Source organism: Crotalus tigris, unplaced genomic scaffold, assembly GCF_016545835.1.
Source record: "Crotalus tigris isolate CLP2741 ecotype Arizona unplaced genomic scaffold, ASM1654583v1 scf7180000018017.554538, whole genome shotgun sequence".
NCBI classification, from domain to species: Eukaryota; Metazoa; Chordata; class Lepidosauria; order Squamata; family Viperidae; genus Crotalus; species Crotalus tigris.
The window spans coordinates 229,781-253,364 of record NW_024096779.1 but is presented as its reverse complement, the minus strand read 5'-3'; positions in this window follow the sequence as shown (position 1 = coordinate 253,364).

Genomic DNA, 23,584 nt, shown 5'->3' with positions numbered 1-23,584 from the left:
ATCTGTTAGACAAAGAAAATTTGTAAGCCTTTGTATACTTGTCCCTTGATGAGATCACTCAGCAATTCTGCTGAGTAATTTGCATCAACAAGCACAAAAAAAACTTGAGTTTTGGTCAGCCAGCCAAAGAAGGGAATTTTTTCATTTTGAAATCTTCACTTGAAGATGCTTAAGACAGCTGTAGGAGGGGTCCTTGGTGCTCTCTGAGCTTAGTTGTTTTCTTGTAGAAATTTCATTATCCAAATTAGGTAACATCATCAGTGCTAGTAGGGAGTGGAGTTTGCAGTGCAGATGAAACATCTGCAAGGAAACAACCAAGCTCAGAGAGTACCAAGGATCCCTCATTTCAATCCTGGGCTACAAATATTCCCCTCTAAAACTGTAGGAGCTGGACAGTCATCTCTGAGTGTTTTTTCCCCCTCTTTTCCTAATTCTCCTCCTTCTCTAGTTTCAAAAAGTATGATAGAGCCGTGCTCCCATCCTTTGCATCCATCTCTGAATTTCTGGAAGCTTTTTTACCTCTAATCCTCAATAACCAGGACCATGTGACGGAAATATATATCACTCCTCCTTTTCTCCCCCACCCTTCCCCTGATCTAGTTTCTCAGTGCTCCTTGTCTTCTTGTCTCTCCACTGTCTACTCTGTTGCATATAGAGCAGCTTCTTGGTCCCTCTTTTCTCTTTCTTCCTTAATTTTCTTTGGTTCATATTTTTCAAGTACAAGTTCTGATTACATGTAAAGCAAGGAATTTTGCTTTCAATACTAGTAGCATGGTTAGTCAGTTTCCTTTACAGATCTGGTCTCTGGACACATCACCTACTCCACCTCTACCTATGGAAATGTTATATTCATCTTCAATAACTAGAGAAGAGCCTTCTAACTTTGAGGCTGCATCACATGTCCTCCAAACTTTTCATAATGTTACAAATGTGTCCCTACAGTTTCCTCATAATAATTCACACAAAATTTGCTGTTGCTTGTTTCCACACTTAACTATGGAGATTCCTATCATAGATGGATTGGCTTCCCTCATAGCTGTAGAGTAGTGGTCCCCAACCTTTCCAACTTGGCAGCGCAGTCATTTGTACAAGAGAGGGGCATGTGAGTGGAGCTTCACACACTTACCCACCATGAGTGCAAGTGGAGTTTCACAATCCCACGCTTGCCCATTTTTCCTGTGGCCTGGTTTTGAACTGGTCGCGGTCTGGTAGTGAGCCTCAGCCTGGGGTTGGGGACCCCTGCTATAGAGTCATGCCTGTTCTCACCCTTCATTGTAGGAAGGATCTCCATCTTTCAATATTACCAGCTAGAGTGACCTGAACAGAAGCTCCTACTTTCAGGATTATTGGACCTGTTGAACCCTCCCACAACATTATTCAATATTCAATATTCCTCTCCTTGGAGGAACCCATGTAAATTATGTATGCATCTACTCTTTTTGCTCTTCTTCCTCCTGCTGTCCATTAACTGTATTCACCAAAGAAAGAGATTCCGCCCTAACGAAGGGGGGTTTTTTAGCTCTATTTTTTATTTTAAAAAATATGCAAGCCAGAATGCAAGGATTCTTCAAATAAAACCTGGAATCAAATCACTGTTTCTCCTTCTATTAAGTAGAGATAACATTCACCTGGTTGAATAAATTCATTTCAGTATTTTGTAGGCATACTATGCCACTATTTTCTATCTTCAAAGAGCTATATGAAAACAGCAGATTAACACCAATTTATTTCCCATTTATTGAACATTTGTAATATTCTGAGCATAATAATTGTTCTGAAAATGACTCTTAAAAAATTGGAAGTAGGGAAAAGACCTAGTATTGTAGGTGATAATAAAATAAAAGTTATATTTCTACAAGTGTGGATTTAAGATATGAGGAATTTATAATTCCTATATTTCTTTGTTTTTCCTCCAAGTGTTATCTTTCCTCTAGATCCAAAACCACTTAGAAGTTTTCAGCTATATATAAAACTTGGCAAAAATTTCAATTTTCCCCATAATAAACAGAAACCATAACTGCATGAAACTATAGTAAAATTAGTTATAAGACTTGATATCTGTTGTCACATTATTTGCTTTTGTGTTGTTATGTTCTATTCACTTTTCTTTTTATATGAATTTGAATGTGTCTTGATGAGCAGCTTCTGTTAAGGATTGTTTCAATATGCTCCACAGACCTAAGAGAACACTTCACATGTTTCTTTTAAACAGCTGTTTTCCAGCAGTTAAATTTGTTCCTTTTCTTAGAATCATAAAATACTTTAGTAACTCAAAATATTCCTATTGCAGTGATTATGTCTGAATAGTAATAATTGAAACACCATATTTTTAAAAAATATATGCATGGTACATTCTATCCTTGCATTTATCTATGATTGATGGTTGCCTTTAATAAGCACGTAGGTGGAGTAGACAATATTTCTTTGGAATTTTTTTTTAAAACTCTAATATAATTTTCACAACAAATTGCTGAAAAACGTTAGTAGTCATGCATGGAAGGATAGATTTTTTTCTCATGGTTCTTTTTTAGGCTTATTTTCTGATAATACTTTCATACCACTCTTTCCATTCTCCAAACAATAAAGACTACATCATTTACTGTAGTGAAATGTGAGGGAATTCTGCACAAGATATTGGTTCTTGGGTGATTGGAAGCAAGCTATTCAACATTAAATCTGCACATTAGATGGGAAATCATGTATTTTAAATTGTGATTTTAAGCAATAAGTAGGATTTGGGGTTACAAAAATCAATCAGTCTATAAGATTATACCCCATATGGAGTGTGCCTGACCCAAGCAGCAACTTTACAACTAATTTAGGGTACTTTCCTGATCTAGTGGCAATTTTCTTTTGCAATACATTTTTTCCTCTTTGATATAAGCACACAGAAGAACCATTTAAGGCAGATTATGTGCAAGTAATTCTTTTTATCCATTGATATTTACAACTATACACTATACTGGAGTATAGTTTTTCAAAGTAGGTAACTTTATGATATGTGCACTTCAACTCTCAGAATTCCTCAGCCAGCCAATTCTCTACACATTTTAAAGTTGATACACCAGTTCTCTAAGCTAGGTAGATCCCACACCAAAAAAGATTTCATCCCTGAAACAACATTAAATATTAAGAAAGAGACTACAAAATTTCCTGGAGACTACTATTCCTTTGTATATAGGTATATAGAAACCTCTGTAGTATAACCATAAGGTATAATGATAGTATGTCCATGTGTTGGCAGCCATCACTTTCCTCAAAACATTCAGGCATCATTGCCAGGAGCTGGGGTAGAAGAAAGGGAGATCAACACATACTTCAGCTTCCTGATACAAGATGCTGAATCTCTATTGGAGCAGGAAGAAAAGAGTTAAGGCTCACTTGGACCCAGGAGCTGAGAAGCTCCCATTACAAACACAAACTATTCATAAGCTCTGCTTTACCACTACAATGAAGGAAAAGAAACAATGCTTTCATTCTATTAATTGTATTAATAATGATTGAGAGGGACTTTGAACCAAACACATGCTCCATAGGCACAGGAGATTAGTCAGATATGATGGGACCATGCAGAGTTCCATCATATCCCATCAGAGTCTTAGACAACATAATGTATTAGTTCCTACATGTATTTCTGCTGTGTAGAATAGAATAGAGCTGGAAGGGACTTTGGAGTTCAGCCTCCTGCTCAAGCAGGAGAACCTATATCTTTTCAGACAAGTGACTCTCTAGTCTTTTCTTAAAAATTTCCAGGGAGGTTTTTATATTGAAATTGGATAGTGCATTGTGCTAATTGTGATAAATAATTCAGCACTAATAATAATAATAATAAAGTTGGAAGGGACCTTGGAGGTCATCTAGTCCAACCCCCTGCTCAGGCAGGAAACCCTATACCATTTCAGACAAATGGCTGTCCAGTCTCTTCTTAAAAACTTCCAGTGTTGGAGCATTCACTGCTTCTGGAGGCAGGTTGTTCCACTGGTTAATTGTTCTAACTGTCAGGAAGTTTCTCCTTAGTTCCAGGTTGCTTCTCTCCTTGATTAGTTTCCATCCATTGCTTCTTGTCCTGCCTTCAGGCGCCTTGGAAAATAGCTTGAATCCCTCTTCTTAGAGTAGAAAGGTCAAAAAGAAAAACTGATTTCCTTAAGTGGAATTAACAGTATGGTGAAGAAAAGGAAGAAGTGTCAATACAGGAAAGATTTTATAATCAGATTTTACTCTTTATCAGAGGAGCTATTATCAATAATGTGCATTGCAACTCTACAGTATATCCACGATTAATGCTCATGCATGGAGTTGTTTGTATTGCCCTACATTAATTAGTAACGAATGAATGAATCAGGAAGTCCCATTTTATTAAAAAACTACTTTTAAGTTTGCTCACTGGGAATTAGATTGATTTATTTACAATATATGCCCATTCTACATGTTTGGATTAATACGATGCAATATTAAGTAAAGTTATGGCAATTCATTATTCACAGCTATTAAGTTATTGGAATAGTCCTAGCAATAGCAGCTGGGGTATAAAGTGGAACAGTGAATTTATTTAACTATCTTAAGCTATAGATAATATTAGTGGAGAATGTCAGCATGACAGTGCAAGCCTTTGGAGACAAAATAGAATTTGCTATCCTTTCAAGATAGCAACCAAAATCTGGGTGGCAGAATGAACTAAAACAAATCATTAAAATAATGACTGCTGTGACAAACATGGGGCAATCAACTGTCTTTCCTAGTGCTTACCATACCTCCTGCAGTGTCTGAACAGTTAACACAAGATATAGAGCAACAGTAGTATAAACGAAGCAAGCCACTTAGGAAAAAAATCCTTCTTGTTAATTTCAAGATTCCAGAAAGCAAATTTGGATGGAAAACAATCTAGCACAACAAATAAGAACCTTTTCTTTTTCCCTTTTCTGTCCTATAATCCTTCAAGACATTGAAAGTAATGAATACCAACAGAGTTTAAAATGAATTAAAAGGCCCAATAGAATCTGCACACATGCATGTGCATTCCTGTGTGTACATAATTGCCATAATCATTTTTACATTATCTTTATCTATCTATTTATATCCTGTTTTTCTCCTCGGAAGTTTCCCCATGCATTTCTTGATCCAGGTTCTTTTTTCCTCTTTGGTCTCAATCTGCACTATTTTTTAGTCTGAATGGATTTTCATGCCCATTTTATGCAATATGCAATCTGCTTTCTTCCAAGTGTCAGGGATATCATCTATGATAAATTAGGTAGCAGTTCATTCCTGAGCACGTAAAAAGTAGAGTGAGCTGAGCAGCAGGGGGCAAAATGGCAGGAACAATATGCTCAGAGACTGTTTCCTGCACTGAATGAAACTTTGCGGAGGAACCCTTCTTATTCTTAATCCCTAGCAATTCTGACCAAGCATCACAGTATGAGTTTGTTTTTTTAAAAAATCCTCACAGATCATTTCTGAGTACACACTTCTTTATATACACATTTGTTTGATTAAAGAACTAAATCACAAACTTGGAAAAAATGAAGATCTGCTTATAAACTTGGGTAAATGTTCAGTGAAATTTCTTTTTGAGATTGTTTGAACTGTTCTTGAGAACAGCTCAATATTCTGGAATAATGAAGGATTAGTTCAGTTCTTCTATATTTAGGGCAGTATATAAGAAGAGGAGGAGACAAAATTTTCTTTAACATTCTTTATTGCTGCTCCATTGACATTGTTCTTGTAACACAAAACTGGGACATGAATGTTGTTAACTACTACAGATATATAGTCAACTGTGTGATTGGGGAGAGATTTCTGCTGCCTGATCCAATGAGAAACATTCTGTTCAGGTCACTCAGCTTTGCTTTTCTGAAGCAAAGTCTTATGAGTAGCTGCCATTTCCTTAAAAAAGGGGACAGGGACTTCCCAAAATGGGTTCTTTGAATTCTTTTAATGTAATTATGGGGTATTAATATGACAATTGTCCTTTAAGTGTGGTGCACAAACATGGTCATTATTTATAATATTGTTTTTCTACTGGGTATTCTACTATTAGAAGATACTTCCAGTTCTATATAATTGCTATTCATCAGGGTTGTAGAGCAATGGACTTCCAGTAGGCATCTCCTAACATCTCTCACTATTAATCAAAACACTTTTTGGAAGGAGTTTTCTATCTTGGCTGCATTAAAAAAGTTCAGTTCAGAACTAGAAGCCTGATTTATTCATTTGTGGTCCTGAATGTGTTTTTTCTTCACTAGCTGGAAAAATAATGCATATTTGTATTAACAAGTATTATTTTTCATTCAGATCTAGCTGTTTTTTGACCCTTCGACTGCTGTGCAAATAAATCATGCTATTACTCAAATCTAAAAGCAAGATTTATCTCACTGTAGCATAATAAATCTTGTTTAGAATGCAGCACAGGAGGGAGAGTATAACTTAATGATTCTGTAGCCAAAAGAGTGCTAAGGTGTGACCAAATGAACAAAGCCAGAAAATGCAAAGTTAACATTGAATCTTATCCATAAAGCACCTCATTAAGTCTCATCACTGAATTCTATATCATTTCCAGGCACATCTGTACTATTATAGAGCAAGCTGCGGACAATACGATATTCCAATAATACATTTCAGATGGAGCTTTCTCTATTCAAGCAACAGTGTACATTATGTGCTCTACTCTTCCGATATTTTAATTAATTTTCTCATTTTCTATTTCCATCCCTTCTCTTGGTCTGCTTCTACACCTCTACTCCCTATAAATTTGTTAGCTAACTTTAATTCTGTGTTCCTCTTTGGCCAGTGCTCTGACTATAGATTATATCTTATCCTTTCTAATAACTTGCTGATGAGTATCTAAAACATTATATTTTCAGGCCTGGAATCTGGTCCACTTCCAATACCAGTCCCTTCACAAACAATGGTTCTCAGCATCCCAGACATTTTAGTCTTATTGAGTAGAAAGAATAAAAGAATAAAATATCTCAAAGAATCCAAGCTTTGAAAGGCATATTAGAGTGAAAAGCAAGCATCTATAAGCATCTATTTTCTTAATCATTTGTAACATTATCTGCCATTCCCATCTGTATTTGTGGGAGTTCAGCCATCCTCCTCAGTAAATGATGACTTGTGTTAGCATACCCAAACAAGGACAATAGATTACATCAAGCCTTCACTTTTAAACTGCATGCTTTTATAAAAGACCAAAAAATTCTCTTGTTTTTCACTATCTTATTTGCCTCACTCAGTTTCATATTACAAAACATCAAACATCCACACCATGATGAGATCAAAATGAAGGTATGGGCTTAAGGGCATCATTATGCAAATGCTACTAGGATGGCATTATGTGTTTGTGTACTAAAATCTGACAAAGTACTTAAGTCATGACAGAGGAACCTCTTGGACCTACCCCTAGCAAAAAAGCAGTTTTTAAAATCAATCACTTATAAATGCATTGAAATGTACTGTGATGTAATAACCATTATTGATGTTATGGCCTATTGCAATAAAAAAATCTGGAAAAGCTATTAAATAATTTGGTATATGCATTGTTACCTCAGATGCAAAATCCAATTAATTGGCATTACAAATTTTTAATTCATCTATCAGATTATCAGTGGATTTTCATGTAGCTATCATAATGGAATAAATATCAAGGCAAAATATATTAATTCCCTTCTCCAATCAATTTATATTCTTCATATAGAGGACTGGTAATTAGTTTAGCAATTTTTCTTTAAAAAAATCATTTCATGAACCACTGGAATCCATGCTCATATCTGGACATGATAGCTTTATATAAAATGTGAACATTTTGAATATTTATATAATGGCTGATCATAACAAAGCTAAATAGTGTCAGGCCTGGTGAGTTGTTGCAGTTGAAACTACCAGGAAAGGCCAGGTCAGGGAAGTTAAAACAAAAGTCTTAGAAGAATGCATACCGGGAAAACTTTATTCCCAACAAAAGTACAAGGACTTCCAAAATCAAGCTAAACTCAAAGAAGGCTTTACTTGAATCCTATTTTTATTAATCTATTCAGCTAACATTCAGCTAACAATAATTTCATGGGCATTTCTAATAATATAATTGCATTCATTTCTTAAATACAGATAAATTGTAGAACAAGTGCAAGCATTTGGATAACTTAAAAACATTAAAAAAAAATAACTGCCTTCCACCTATAAGGCAATGGGAAGAGCCCTCTGCCAAATCCCAGGGAAGATGCTTTAATGGTGGAACAGCTACTAATTCCTAAACCATGTTAACTGCATGCTGGTGGGAGCAAGAAGTGCCACCGCTCTTTCCTTCCCCTATTTTTTTCATGCACCTTGTCTTCCTCCAAGGAAATATGCTGAACCTTATCAGTTCATTCAGCTGTGCAATACACACTGCCTAAAATAGCCATCCTCCAGTTTTACTAATTCATTTAACTTAAAAATAATTAATTACAAATGGAATGTAAACCTGTTGCAAAGCACAGGATCGTGTAGTAGTGGAACAAGTTTAAGAATACTGTTGCAGGAATACAAATTCAAAACCACCTTCAGTTTTGGGAATTCACATGGTGACTTATAGCCAGTTCAATCTACCTCGCAGGACTGTTGTTGAGGAACTAATATGAAGGGAGATTCCCAGATAATCTACTGTGAACTTTCAAACAAATGCAATCCTAGCACACCAACAAATGTCAAGCATTATCTTTGTTGCTAAACAGGACTCCAGGTCCCATATAGACCCCACAGCCATTCTTAAGAAACAAAAGTGCTATCTTACTGCAGTTCATTTTCTGCCCTCAAAAAACAAGCATAAAATGGGGAGGGAGAGTGGAGACGGAAGGGTTAGAGACAAATCACCCCAATTGTCTTAGTAATAAATGAGTGCTTTGGGACCAGCTATGACTAATACCACAGCCACTTTATACCAGGTAAGCACAACTCTATAATAGCAAATTTTGTGAGTGAAATGACAAATGTGTTTATTTGTTCTAAAGCATGTGCCTGAATCAGCTGAAGCCAGCATGTTTAATTCTATTTTAATCATCCAGGAATGCTGTGGAAGATACAATCTCATAAGTTAAAAAGTTAGGGTAGATTGCTGGATCATTAAAATCTCTTTATCTTGGAATCTTCCTTTTTCAGTTCTTAATCTGAAAATACAGAGCAGTCAGCAGTATATAAAGAGCATTTCTGCAAATTAATCAAACATTGATTATAAGTCACATAAATCCTACACACTGAAAAATTCTACAGGTGATGTCTACAATATCTAGGAACTGGAAATTAATCATTCTCAAGTCTTTTGCCACCATATTGTAGCAACTCAACTTGCTGTGTTTTAGTGCCCTCTAGTTTTGGATAACATTCAGTCATGTGGAATATAGCGGGGGGGGGGCGGGTATTTTTCCTGCAGGGAGCCTGTGAGGAGTGTAAGTATGTAATTTTGGAAGTATGTAATCAAGGTATGATGGCAAGGTGCTCAAAGAAGGGAAAGCTTATGAAAAGTAGGCCAGTACTCAGAAAGGCTAATCAGATAAAAAAGAATTTTTAAAAAGGTTAAAAGATCCACTCCCCAAAATTGACAAGTCAATCTGTAAATGCCAGAAGAAGGACTCTCTCCCTAGGGTTATGAATGATAGATCTGTATCTAGAAACATGAAACATGGACAATAGTGATTCTCAGCAGACCTGAGAAGAGCTAAGAAAGACTAAATTATAAACCTTGAGCCAGGAACCAGGAAATGCTTTCTGAAATGTATTAAATTTGTTGGGGAGGAATTCCTTCACTATCTTAAATTTAAATTTTAAAATACAATTGCTCTATTCTGGGTAACAAAGGAAATGCCTCTAGAATTTTTAATAATATATTTAGTGGTAAAAGTTAACTTCCATTGTGTACAAGGCTGGTCTATGCTTGCAGAAAGCTAATGCAGTAGCTGAGAATGCAACGTATTCTTCAGCATATCTGACGTTGAAAATGACTATGAGGATTACTTTGGGGAAAAAAACAGATAGCTTTCTTCTGAAGAAGAGAAAATACTGTTTTACCCCTTCTTAACAGCTTTAGTGAATCTGGTAAAAAAGTCAATAAAAATTTATTGGGTTTACTGAAACTAATAAGGCTACATATACCCTATGTCTAATTTTTTTAAAAAGCAATAGTATTCTTTCATACATCTTAAATTATAGATATTACATACAGAAAAGGAATGCAAGACTAGTTTTTAAATATAGGAAAACTATAATATTTCCTACTTATTCAATTGAATTACTAAGGCCAAAAAAAAGCTGTGAGTCATCAAATGTAAAAATATTTGAGCAGGGTTCTGGGAATAGGGACACATGCATGAAAAAAATCTGTTATGGCTGTGTACTGAAATTGAGTTTTGCCTTTCCTGCACATTATCTTAGCTTCCATGTTTTCTTATGATTTCAGAGAAAAAATATTAAAAGCTAATAAACAGAATTTATCCTGGAAATCTTGGTTCATGCCTGCTGGCTGAAATATGCATCCTTCTGTATCAAGCAGTCTCCCCTTCTGTGCACAAATCTATCCACAGAAATATATTGGAAATTTGGAAGGCTTGCCTTCTTTCCAATGCCTGTGTCTAAATAGCAAATGGTAGCTATAAACTGCAGGAGGGTATCACAAAACATTTTCCAATTGAGGCTAGAACTTCAATTTTCTAACATAAAGCAGAACATCTGGGAAGCTTGCCCTCCTACGCTTTTAGGTACTGTAGGTACCTTATCATTTTAGAACTTATACTATTTGATAGACACTAATGAATACTACCATTTTAGTCCTCGTTTAATACTGATACAGTGCATCATGTTCGAAAGACACACGGAGATAGCACACACAGCCTTTGCCTTATGTCATATGTTAAATTACACCATGCGCCTCAGATGAGAAAGTGGATATAGCTGAACAGCAAGTAGTATTCCCAGACTAGCAGGGAGCTAGTCTTTGTAAATGTTCTACATTTTGTCAGTTATACTGAGAATCCTTTATACCTCCATATAGATATGACCGTAGAAATTGTATAAAAGGGTTGAAGGTTGTAGGGAAGAGACTCATATTATTTGGTGATAAAAATAAAAGATGCTCTCTCTCTTTATCTATCTATCTATCTATCTCTATCTCTCTATCTGTGTGTGTGTGTGTGTGTGTGTGTGTGTGTGTGTGTGTGTGAAATATATTACATATATTAAAGTAGAGAGAATCCCATTCCAGTGTACTTATGCTCATGGGTGTATGTGTATGTAAAATGTATTATATCTTAAAATATATTAGAAAAAAAAGAGAGAAAGAATTCCACTCCAGGGTACTCTCTGTGCGTGCATGTGTGTGTGCACACACAAATATGCACACATATTGAGGTGGAATTTTCTTTTTTCTATTTTTAAAACAACAGCAATAACAGTAATAATAATCATGCAGTTCTGATCTGTGCACTCATTGTCAAATCTTACAATATTGTGTAAAAATATTAAAGAAACTACCCCCTTTTTGTAATTTATCTTTGAGAGGCGGGATTACAACTCAGCATGTATGTGGAAGAACTCACATTCAGTCTGCAGGAGTGTAGAAGAAAGAAGGGGGTGCCTATTCCTGAGATAATAGAAAATTGTTGATGGTCAGTTTAGGCAATTGTGGTTTCATTCTGACTCAGAATACATTAACTTCTTTTGCACAGGAAAAAAAATATTCTTGCAGACAGACCAGCTTCAAGCATTCTGAATAACATAAGTTTTTTTTTCATTCTCTCTTTTCAGAGGGAATTATTTAGAGTCAAATGTATGATTATTTGTATAGAGGAAAGGGATTATTTAAAGGTCATGGGTACCAATGAAATAAAACTCAGACAAACTGAAATAAATTAGACAACTATTCTGGAGACTTGGGAAGTCATGTTATCATGCATTGCCGATGTTAGTTATGTCTTTCTAAAATAAAATGGGATATTTATAAGCCCCTTAGTATTGTACTCCATCTCACTTTAACCACTGAGGGTTTGTTTCTAGGGTAAATGATGAATGGCAATGTAGCTGGTTGTACTTTTTATCTTCCATTAAAATTGTACATTTCTTAATTGTAATTTGCATCCAGGTAATCCTAGTTTATTTGGTTAATCCATCTTCTGATATGTATAATTTTTGATTTTGATAGTTTTGGCTTATCCTACTTTTTGTTTATATGAACTCTATTTTAAAGAATAAGTTATGTGCCAAAACATAGAGCAGATACTTTGATTGCAATAGCTACCTAAATCAAAAGGGATTAGTTTGGCAATGAAGTGTGTCTGCTAATCATAATCAAGATTTTCTGGGGAGTTATAGCAAATCACACTGCTTAAATGTTTTCTCTCATCAGATAGCAAAAGCCAGACTTCCTGCACAGTATCTATAATTTAATTATAGTTGAATAATGTCCTACTAGTGACCCAAATCCAGTGTAAGGCTTGGGAATTGTCAGAAGTAGAGATAGAGTAGTTCTACACAACCTTACTGCGAACATTTCTTTTTTTCTTCTAGTCAGAATAAATTACTTTAAAAATTATTTAGTTAATTAGGGATTCAGTGTTGTCACATACATATTAAATATCCAAAGTTTTTTTTCAAATGCATGATAATGAATATAACATTTGTAATGATCAGTGCTCTTGATCTCCACATGCAGAAAAAAATACTAGTAAATTCTACTTTAAGAGCTTGCCCACAAAAATCCTAAATAGTAAGCACTTGTATAAGTGGCAAATGTGGTCCAAATTTCTATGATAGCTACGACTTTCGGAGTTTCAACTGATTTATGTTACAAAAGTTAAAAAAACTGAGTAACAACTGAATATATATAACACAGATTTTTGTTGATAGGATGTACTTCTCTAAGGATCACACTAAAGTATCTTGTATAATTTAGTCATAATGTGGAGGCCTTCTAAAAAGGTCATAAAATCAGGTGCAATTCACTTAACAGCCACTTTGCTTAGCAATGGAATTCTGGTACCAGTTGAAGATTACCTCATAGGGATCTTCCTTCATTAGATCCCCCAACAGCAACCTTGTCAAATTGGTTGAATTGAGGGGAAAAGGTTGGCCCAAAGTCAAACTATCATGGCTGAGAATAGACTTGAACTTTGATCTCTGTAATCATAGTGCAACAGCTTTCCTTAATATTTGCTTGTTTGCTTATCTGTTAATGAATATTATTTGCAGTGCTGTGGGTTGAACAGAGATTCTCAAAGATTGTCATTGTGGACTTCATCTTTGCAAGATTTCATTAATTCTGGGAAACATGGAAATGCCCATATTTCTCCAGCAAGTTTATTTATGGCTCATAGAGTTTGAGAAATACTGGGCTGAACTCCCCCAAACTGAGTGAAGCTTAACAGCTATGTATTAGAATCTAATGTTTGGAGAAAAAAGCTCTTGCTGTATATATTAGAAACTCCCTTGATTTCCTTCTTGATGTTACCATAGAGTAGAAATATTGATAACACAGAATGAAAAATGAAGTTAATGGAATATCTGCCATCCGCCAAGTTAATTTTTCTGCAGTGTCTGGTAAGTAGGGTGCCATTAGTTGTGGTAGCATCTCCACTAACAACTAATACACTTATTTTTCCTAAACTAATTCATAGGACTCTCCCTCCAATATGTAGGCAACCAATGGCCTCTGCAACATCCTGTGTGCCACATGTTGATATTCTCTACAATTAAACACAAATAAAATGAATACTGATGGGGGTTTTTTTCAGGTTAGTGGGCACCTAGCAACCTAAGTAATACATCAGTTTTAGGAAATATCAGTCTCAAACCTCAGAAACATCTGTTAAATCCATTGTATTTTCAATCTTGCTTGGAATACTACTCTAATTATTGTTAGCCTTTCTTTGAAATATTCATATTGCATTAGGCTTTATTGCAAAACAGCAGGAAAGATCTTACAACAATTCAGAAAACAGAGTATAGAGAAAGAACCTATTCTTTCTAACCAAAGCAAAATAAATAACAAGATGTACAGGTACACACACTTACTCAGAACAAAGATAGGCAGCATGGAGTAGGGTTCATCTCAGCCAATCTTATGTACTTCAGATGAAGAGAATTGTCGAGTTGTAAAAGAATTGCAGTCTTTTCAATCCATTCTTAAAAACACAAACAAGAACAAAATGATGAATGGCTACAGCCCAATGTTTTGTTTAGCAACGTGCCTCTCCAAATAAAGGCAATCTAGGTTCAAGCATCTGTGGGGGGGGGGGGCTTTATAATCTGAAAGAAGATGAGTATAGCATTACAATTAAAGCTTTGTTCCTTTTGTAGGTGTGTACTGTGTTGATACATGTGCAAAAGGGTATTGAATCTGGATGCCATATACCCACCTTCTTGCAGACTTTACCTGAGGTCAAGCTGTCCACAGAAGCCAACAATTTTTGTTGACTGTGGCTAGATGTTTATATGGGCAGAGGCAGAAAGACACATCAATTTCCACAATGGAAGACTGGATGGTAAAGATGATAGTAAACATAGCAAAACTGACTGTCTCAATCAGGGGTTGCAGTTAATTCTGCCAAGGGGCCACATGAAAAACTGGACTGTTGTGGGAGGCTGCCCTGCCCTGCTCTCTGCTGTGACTCTCACATAGTCCTACCCCCACCATCACCTGCCAACATGCCACCCTACCACCAACTTGCTACCACACTGCCATTGTGCCACCCATCACCATTGCCACCCTGCCCAGGGCTGTCAATACCACAGACCAGACAAGGACAGCAAAGTGCTGATAAATATTTTGTGGTTCTATCACAGTGGTGACAAACCTATGCAATAAATGTCAAAAAGGAGTTGGGCTTTGACTGTAGTCACCAATGTCACATTGACTTCTTCCCACTTTAACGCTGATGTTTGTTGAGCTGAACAACAAACTTTCTTTGCTGAAAGTATATTTTACTGAGAATCATGCTGCAAAAACTCTTACTTTAAAAGAAAGCTTTAATGTCTAAAATATAAATTAAAATTGCCATCCCTTAGTTCAGGGGTGTCAAACTGCCGGCCCATGCGCCGGATGCATCATAGTGAAACCGCACCCACCCCATTGCCAGCGATGGAAAAAAAGTTGCAATACGTCGTGACACGTCACGTGACATTGTGAGTTTGACACCCCAGTCTTAGTTTGTTGATCTATGAATGAACTTTGCTATAACAATTTAAAAAGGGCAATGTGTTGCCTTTTTCCATTCATCCTCCACCCTTTTATAGGTTATCAATTCAAAAGTGCATAGGAATAATGCTTAAAATACAATAGCAATCCAAGTCAAACAAAATATAATTGGCATAAAATAGATTCTTGGCATATCTCTGAATGATTTATAAAAAGGTTGGAAAGAGCTTCTGATTCAATTATTTAACAATAAGAATAAAAATGCCTGTTTTCCCTTCTAAATTAGATTGCTAAAGTAAAGAAAAACAGGAGCCACTTTTTATTTGGAAGGATGTTGACTTTTCATGCTGAAAGTAATTCAGCATGAATTAGGTCCTTGCAGAATCTTTATTCCTATATTCTGAATATGAATATTCACACAGCTCCACCCACGCCAAACCACTATTTTATTTTCTATTTGGCGTTAAATGTTTGAGGTTTTAGTTTTTAAAAATTTCAAATCTTGGGGATTTCCTAAAAGTATATCTAAAAGCATGTCCTTATCTGCTATAATATTCCAATTATGGAATCTGTTTTACTTAATACTTCAGGTTTAAAACAAGAATAATTTAGCCAAGATTTTAGTAGAATCTTTTTGGGTAGCTATAGGTTATTGTAGTGTCAAGATCCAAAGGCTGCAATTCTAATAAAACTTATCTTGGAATCGGGAATTCCTAGAATGAGACTTGATTTTGAGTAGTTACAATTAAATATAAGATTTCATAAGGTATTGTAGTATCAATATTACAAGTTCCCAAGTGGCAGTAATGTTTGGGATTGGAATACAATAACATCTGCAGAGTCATAAAATCCCCACTTACCCACTTTAAGAAAAAATAAAGAAATGCATGGAAGGATACTCAAATGACAGAACCTGATTCAAATGCTAAACTTCATTACTGCAATGAAAGTTTGAATTTTACTAGGTGTTTTCTTCCTGTGCAGTGACTGCTTGGATACTTCCTCCTTCCTGTCTTTTCACTACCTTACAATAGAGCAATTCTGCCCTGCACCCTAAATTGCTCCCATCTAATCCTTAAGCCAATTTCAGAAATTCCAATCCAAACCTAGATTGGCAAGTGGGTTAAACAGGCTCAATGTGATTATGGACATTGCAGCAGGGGTTCCAATCACTGGTCCATGTCCCACCAAGAACCAGGCCACGCAAGTGAGTGAAGCCCCATTCACGCATGCATGGGATCTATGCAGCATGCGAAACTATGCCGCCCCAGTCCACAGAAAAAACGCCCTCCATGGAAATGGTGCCTGGTGCCCAAAGGTTTGGAGGGCACTGCATTACAAAGGCATTGGTCATTCCTGTGTATCATGCCCTTCCCATCAGGCAGGGAAGGCAAGTCATGGTGACTGGATCCTGTGTGATCAAGTCTAGCAGTGTCTGTCTTTTCCTTTCTGGGATTGATCTATTATTGCTTGTCCCCATGCCTTTTCTTTGCTTTTGAAATGTTTGGATGATTTCAGCCTTCATCTCTCATTATCTCCTTTAACACTAAACCAGATTTTTTTTATCTCTTTATAGTACCACCATAGCTTTGATTCTATAAGATTCAACACAAAAGGGTATCAATTCGTCTTTCATTATTATATTCTTCTATAGGTCCAGGAAAATTTTGTAGCAAAGAATAAGCTATAGTTCAGTTTCATAGAAACAAAGTAATAAGAAGGAAAAGGGGGGGGGAAGTACTTGCAGTATTGTGGACAGGGTGGGTAGAAGCAAGGGAAATTTGCTTCATCTAGAAATTGAAAGGGTGCCCATTGGAAGATGAAAGGGTTGTATGAAGCATGAGTTCATAAGAGTAAGGATATTTCATGAACTTATCATGCCATTGTTGGAACAACTGCAAGGTTTTTAAAAAATAAGTAGCCCAGGACAAAATAGTTCAAAGGCCACTGCTCAGCTGCTGGAGGGATGGGGGTGTCAGGTACTCCAGTGAACAGGAGCTAAGCTGCTCCTCTGTTAGATGAAATTGGTGATGAATATACTCTCTGAAGAGCTTAAAATATCTTTGAATCAGTTTTGAATCAAAGCTGCAAACATGGGATGAGAAAAACATTCACTTCTGCACCCACAGAGAGTTGGATGATCTGGACTGATGATGAGCCAGGCAGAAAATGAAAATCTACCTTGGAAAAGAGGTAAAGCATGGTCAGGTGAAGCAATTTATGCCAGAGAATGTATTCTCAATAATCAAATGTTCCAAATGTTTGAGCAGAAAACAGAATGAAAAATACTCAACTTTATTATAGTGGTATAATACGATGGCCACTGAGAAGATGGGGCTGAAGAAGAAAAAACTCTGGACAATGGGAAAGAAGGACAACGTTCATTGCTCTTTCCTGCAACTGCCATTTCTAAAATAGCAGCCATGGGGAAAGGGGGTAGTCTCAAGGGACTCTAAGAAAGGGCTTGGCAGATTTCCAGTCCTTGGGCTAATACAAGTTCTTAGATTTGTAGTCTCTAGAAAATGTAAAAAATATTTCTTTTCAGATTCTTATATTGCTGTTAGATTTCCAATAGCTATATTTGCCACTAATTTGAGCCTATCCATCCTGTGCTTGTAAAATGGAAATGAACTAGGAAGAATGGAGTTTCAATCCTTACTTGCCTATGTCTACATGCTACCCTATTTTGTCAACATAGGGATGAAGTCTTATAAAGAAAGCAGAGCAGTGGAATTCAAACCAGGTTAGTTGTACAAGAATTCAAGCAATGGTTTCCTTTGACATGAGTATTCCTGGTCATAATATTCTTTTGTACGATTATTTAATGCCAAGATTTGTAAATAGCAAAATAGTCATGTCTTAGCTGACATAATGCATATGGTGATTCCATTCCTCCAATTTTTAGACCAGTGGAATACAATTTAAAGCATGGAACCCATTAAAAACATTTCTAAAAGTTCTGAAATTAAAATAGTTAATGGTAGGAGGAAAAAATTAATATCATGGAAGTAAACTTGTTGACCAGAATAATAGCAACATCCATGCAGTTTTTCTATAAAACATCCAGTTTTGAAAGGGACATTTCAGAGATGAGAGGCCAACATAGGGTAGAAATATCTAACATCTACAGTCATGCTATAACTTTATAGAGTCAATAAAGTGCATGTTATTAAAAATATGTCTACATTCTTCAGAAGCTGGGATATTGCAAAAAGGAAACCAGAGAGAATGAGGATTCTATGCAGATTCCATTGCAAAAGATTCTGGAAAACAATCTGAATATCTTAAGACCTTTTAATAAATAAATCCTTAAGTACAAAAAAGATATTTGCTTATCAAAAAGCAAAAAAGCTGCTAAGAACCTTGATCCCTGTCTTTTGTAAATATAGTGCTCTTATCTTAAGCCTAGACCAGATACACATAAACAAATTTATTTGGTGACCTTGTTCAGTGTCATGCTGTGACTCAAATATGATAAAGGCCTTTGTTTTACAAAATATTAAATTACTTCCAGCAAGTCTTTAGCTAATGCATACAAATTGATCCTTATTAGTATGTGTAAGTGGTGCTGTGCTCTGAAAATTGCCTAGTATTTAAATGAGCTACTCCACACTTCCTCTAAGATCTTTCTTTAGGCATTCCCTGAAGACTGTAAGCCAGGATTCCCTTAACTATAAAAACAACAAAGAATCTCATGTCATCTTAAAAACTCTTTTATTAAAACATAAGCTTCCATGCACCAAATCTCACTTTATCTCAAATTGTCAGATACTTACACACATACAACTGTAGAGAGAAGGGGAGGGGAAAGTCAGATAGGAATAGAATGCAAGAAATAGAAGTTGTTATAATAATGTTAAAGTAGAAGCAAGGATCTGAAGAGTGGATTCTTTCTAACCACACTCCACGTCTTGGGAAAAGAAGACACATACACACTTTTCCAAATCATTTCTACCTTCTAGCCATTAGTTTCAATTGCTTCCAGCTATTGCTGAACATGGAGGGGTTCTTACTCATCATACCTCTATAGTGAAGTTATCAGACTGTCTGGTTCTGTCCCAGGGCTTTTTCCATACTGCAACCATAAATTGCTTGTCTCCCAGGTGCAAACCATTTGGAAAAGAAGCTGCCTTCAAAACATCCTTTCTGCATTTCACATTCTTCTTGTAACTTGTCCAGGGTGATGCTCCAATATTCTGTCCAGATTGCTTTGACCAGAATCCCTATTATTGGATTCCTTTGTTTCTTTACCTCCCTCGCTCATACTGAGAAAGAAAACACAATTTGTTTTCCTTTGATGGTTGGGTCTGAGGACATGTAGTTTGGAGACAAACTACAGCTGTCATATCTGTTATCACCTGCTTAGTTTTCTTCTAGGTTCCCAGATAATACAAGTCCAGAAAAAGGTTTAAAAGGCTCTAAATCTCCAACTGGAAAGACTCAATGACTAGTAGCAATCCTTATTGTGCTCTCTTCCAGAAGCATGCTCAGACTGATTGAATTTTCTTCCTCTCCTGACTGGCAGCGCCCTATTAGAAATCTCCAGATATTTCATTGTTGGTATAGATTACATAATAAGGGATCCCCTCAACTATATATAAAGAAACTATTAATGACATATTTGTCTTCCTTTCAGTTATGTTCAATTTCCCCAAGATTGCCTGGACAACTTGCTCAGAAGTGATTGTCATTACCTCTTTCCTAGGGCTGAGAGAAAATGACTGGTCCAAATGGGACTAGTCTCCTGGTTTATAGCTTGATACCTTAACCACTCTGGCTGTCTAATGATATCATTAACCAGTAGCAAATATAACTGTAACCTGCTTCACCCTGAGCAGTTATTGCAAGGCAGAAACTCTAGTACACGGGTGTCAAACTCATGGTGTCACATGACATGTCGTGCCGTATCATGACTTTTTTCCATTGCCGGCAATGGGGTGGGTGTGATTTCAGCATGATGCAACCGGCCCGTGGGCCAACAGTTTGACACCCCTGCTTTAGTATGACAGATCAGTGCAGCTTGTTTCTTAAAGGTGCAGCAATACACATCTTAAATTTGGCATTAAGTTTAATTAATAAATGATATTTTTTTCTGATTTGCAGAACAACATAAAAATGCTGCACTTGCGCTTGATCAGAAATAATTATTTAGGATTATTTTTGACATATGCACTACCCTATTCCTTAACAAGATAGCCTTGTGAAACGTTATGGCACCAATCAGTTTATTCCCTGCTCTTATGTGGTTTAAAGCTACATTAACCTGGTGACTACCACTAGTAATACATTTATCAACATTCTATTTTTTCAGCAGGTTGGTTTTCTGTTATTGTTAGATGAAAGCCTCATTTGGAATGTAGCAACAGAGTAATCTAAAAGCAAAATAACTATAAAATAAGCTAAATGACTAGATAAAATTAGCCCTAAGAGGTTAACTTCAAGGTAAAGATGCAATTTGATCTTTAATCTGATTCTATCTGAAGTTATAACCAGTTTTATCTAAAAAAATCTTTCTCTTCTGATCTGGTAACAATGTGATGCAGGTTATTTATTAATTTACATTAATAACATTGTTTTATTCCTAAGTGTTTTGAAGTCAGAATTAAGGTCAAAACTAAGCATACAGCAAGGTGTGAAAAGCTGCTTAAGAAATAGCATTTTTGACTTCTTGCTGGCAGTATGCAATTGTAGTCACTGAGAGTACAAGCCTGTTATGCAGAAATGAGCCCCATTTTCAAATGGTGCTTTAAAGAAATGTCTGCATAGAGTTGCAACTTTTGAAGGGTTTTTTGTTGAGAATGGCAACAAAAAATGCTGCAATTTCAGGAGCAACCAAATTTAGCTACCTGGGCAAGAGGAAGAAATGCTATGTACAGGTAGTTAAGTGAATCACACCTGACTTTACAATCTTTTTTATCACAGATGTTAAGTAAATCACTTCAGTTATTAAGTGAATCAAAGGTTTGTTAAGCAAATTCTGCCTTCCACATTGGCTTTGCTTGTCGGAACCTGGCTGGGAAGATCAAAAATGGCAATTATGTGACCTTGGAATGTTGCAACTATTGTAAATACATGCCAATGGCCAATTACCAAATTTTGATCACAGGACTATAGGGATGCTGCAACAATCATAAATGTGAGGACCAGTTATAAGTCCCTTTTTACAGAGTTGTTGTACCTTTTAATAGTTGGTAAACAAATGGTTCTAACTCAAGGATTACCTGTATATTACTGTACTGTTGGATCTTGTCTCTTATATTTCCAGTCAATAAATGCTATATAACCGCAGCCCCATTGCCATATCTAAATTGTGATTCTAAACTCTCCGATTAAATTTCAGCAAGATGGATGTGTTGTTAGTCTGAACTAGAAGCAGGGCAAAGAGTAACATCAGAAGTAATTTGAAAATCATTTCAGCCTTGGGAGATTTTTTTTTTTAAGCTGTAATCTATCAGTGATGTTTTTTATGTTCATGCCTGGAAAGGTTATAAAAGGAAGCCAACTGATTGTGTTGAACTTCACATGTACTTTGCATGTGCCCAAACAAACCTGCTACTCCTTCTGTCATGCAGGCATGTGATACAGAGAAGAACAAGTGCTGAATACAATGAGCAGCCTCAGCCATAAAGAGTCCCTTGCAGTTTGTTCTTTGAAATCAGACTCCATCATGTTAGTGAGACAGAAATAGGTACTGACACTTCTCCCACAGAGTAGATGATTTACAAAATATCTCTGTTCAAGTAACATTAGCTTAAAACATTTGCCTCTTGAGAAGGAACAAAGCAAGGTTTAAGATGGCTGTTAGTTCCATATAGCTTTGGGGGTTATCGTGTCTGGACAATTATTAAGGGTTAGCGATGTGATAGAAAAATTATTTCCTGCCTTTTAGCAGGATTTTTGCAGCCAGCTAAACCCACATCTGTGGAATGACTTCTGTTGGTAAGAAACATGTAGCCCTCCAGGTATTTCTGAGTGACAATTCTCAACAGCTCATTGTTGTAAGCTGTTTTAGCCAAAGGTGAAAGGGCCTAGGTTCTCCCGTGCTTGTGTATATCACCAGCATGAAATGAGGAAAATAGGAACAAACAAGGGACAATGGTAACATCATCATCATGATACCAGTACTACTTGGTAGTTATCATGTGTACTGACTATTAGCTGTTTGAGGATGGGTTAGCTTTCCCTTGACCCTTACTTAGGTCACCATGGAATTGTTATTTGTTTGCTCCACAGAGGTATAGGGAGGGAACTGGTGTCCACTATGGTAAATAAAAAGGTTTCTTTCTGGTTGATTGGGACATCAGAAATTATATCCAGTTAAGGTAAAGGACTAAGTAACCAAAGAGCAAATAAACAAGTCAAGCAAGTTGTTGTTGTTGTTGTTAATTGCAAAGTCGTGTCCGACCCATCGCGACCCCATGGACAACGTTCCCCCAGGTCTTCCTGTCCTCTACCATCTTCTGGAGTCCATTCTGGAGTCAAGCAAGTATATGGTCCTAAATTGAGATTGCAATACCAGTGCAACAGACTCAAAAAGCCTTCTAAAACTAGGTTGTGTCACATTCTCCAAGAAGAATGAACCTCCCTAACTTTTTCTGATTCAGTTTAGTAAACCAGAACTGACTGTGAGGAAATATTTGTTTTTAAGATGCATTGACACTAATGTGAATGCATGCAATTTGCATTCTTGTCTTGAAAGGTTCAGCCTTCTGGCTATTACAAATTCAAGGCCATTTATTTTCCAAGTAGCAGTATAAATAACTGTCTTTTTTGTGGAGAGAGGCAGGGAAGCATTACATGCTTTAATAGGATTCATTGTTTCGTTGAACTTGGTTTATATACTTTGAACTGAAGAACAACAGTTCCTTTGTACACAACTTGAAAATATTTAATTGTGGAACCACTGGCATCCTTCCCAGTATACATATTGTTCAACAGGTGATATCACAACAGAGTATTGGTTTGTAAGTCAACAGCTGACAAAAATATATATTCCATCTTATGTTTTAAGTTGAAGGTTGCTAAAGCTTATGAATGAGAAAACACACACATCTCAAGGTGGAACAAGCCACTTTACACAAAGGAAAGTTCCTCTTTTGCACAAATGAGGGGTAGATTTACATTGCTAAGCAATCTGCAGAGGGAGTAAATCTTGGTTCAGCAATTTACTGCATCTAGAGCAAAGTTGTGTGATTACATTTTTATGTAGACTATCCACACAAATTAAAAAATGATGCATATGATCAATTACACCGCACTATGTCAAGTTTGTAGTGGGCAATGACCCAAGAATCCAGGCTGCCAAATATATATCATCAGAGATAAACAAGAGGCTTTTATTTGTTTTCTGGTTTATCAAAATGATGGAAAAAGAGCTTCCAGGAATGTCCCATTATCCACCACAACTTGGAGGTTCCAATCTGGCTCCCAACATGG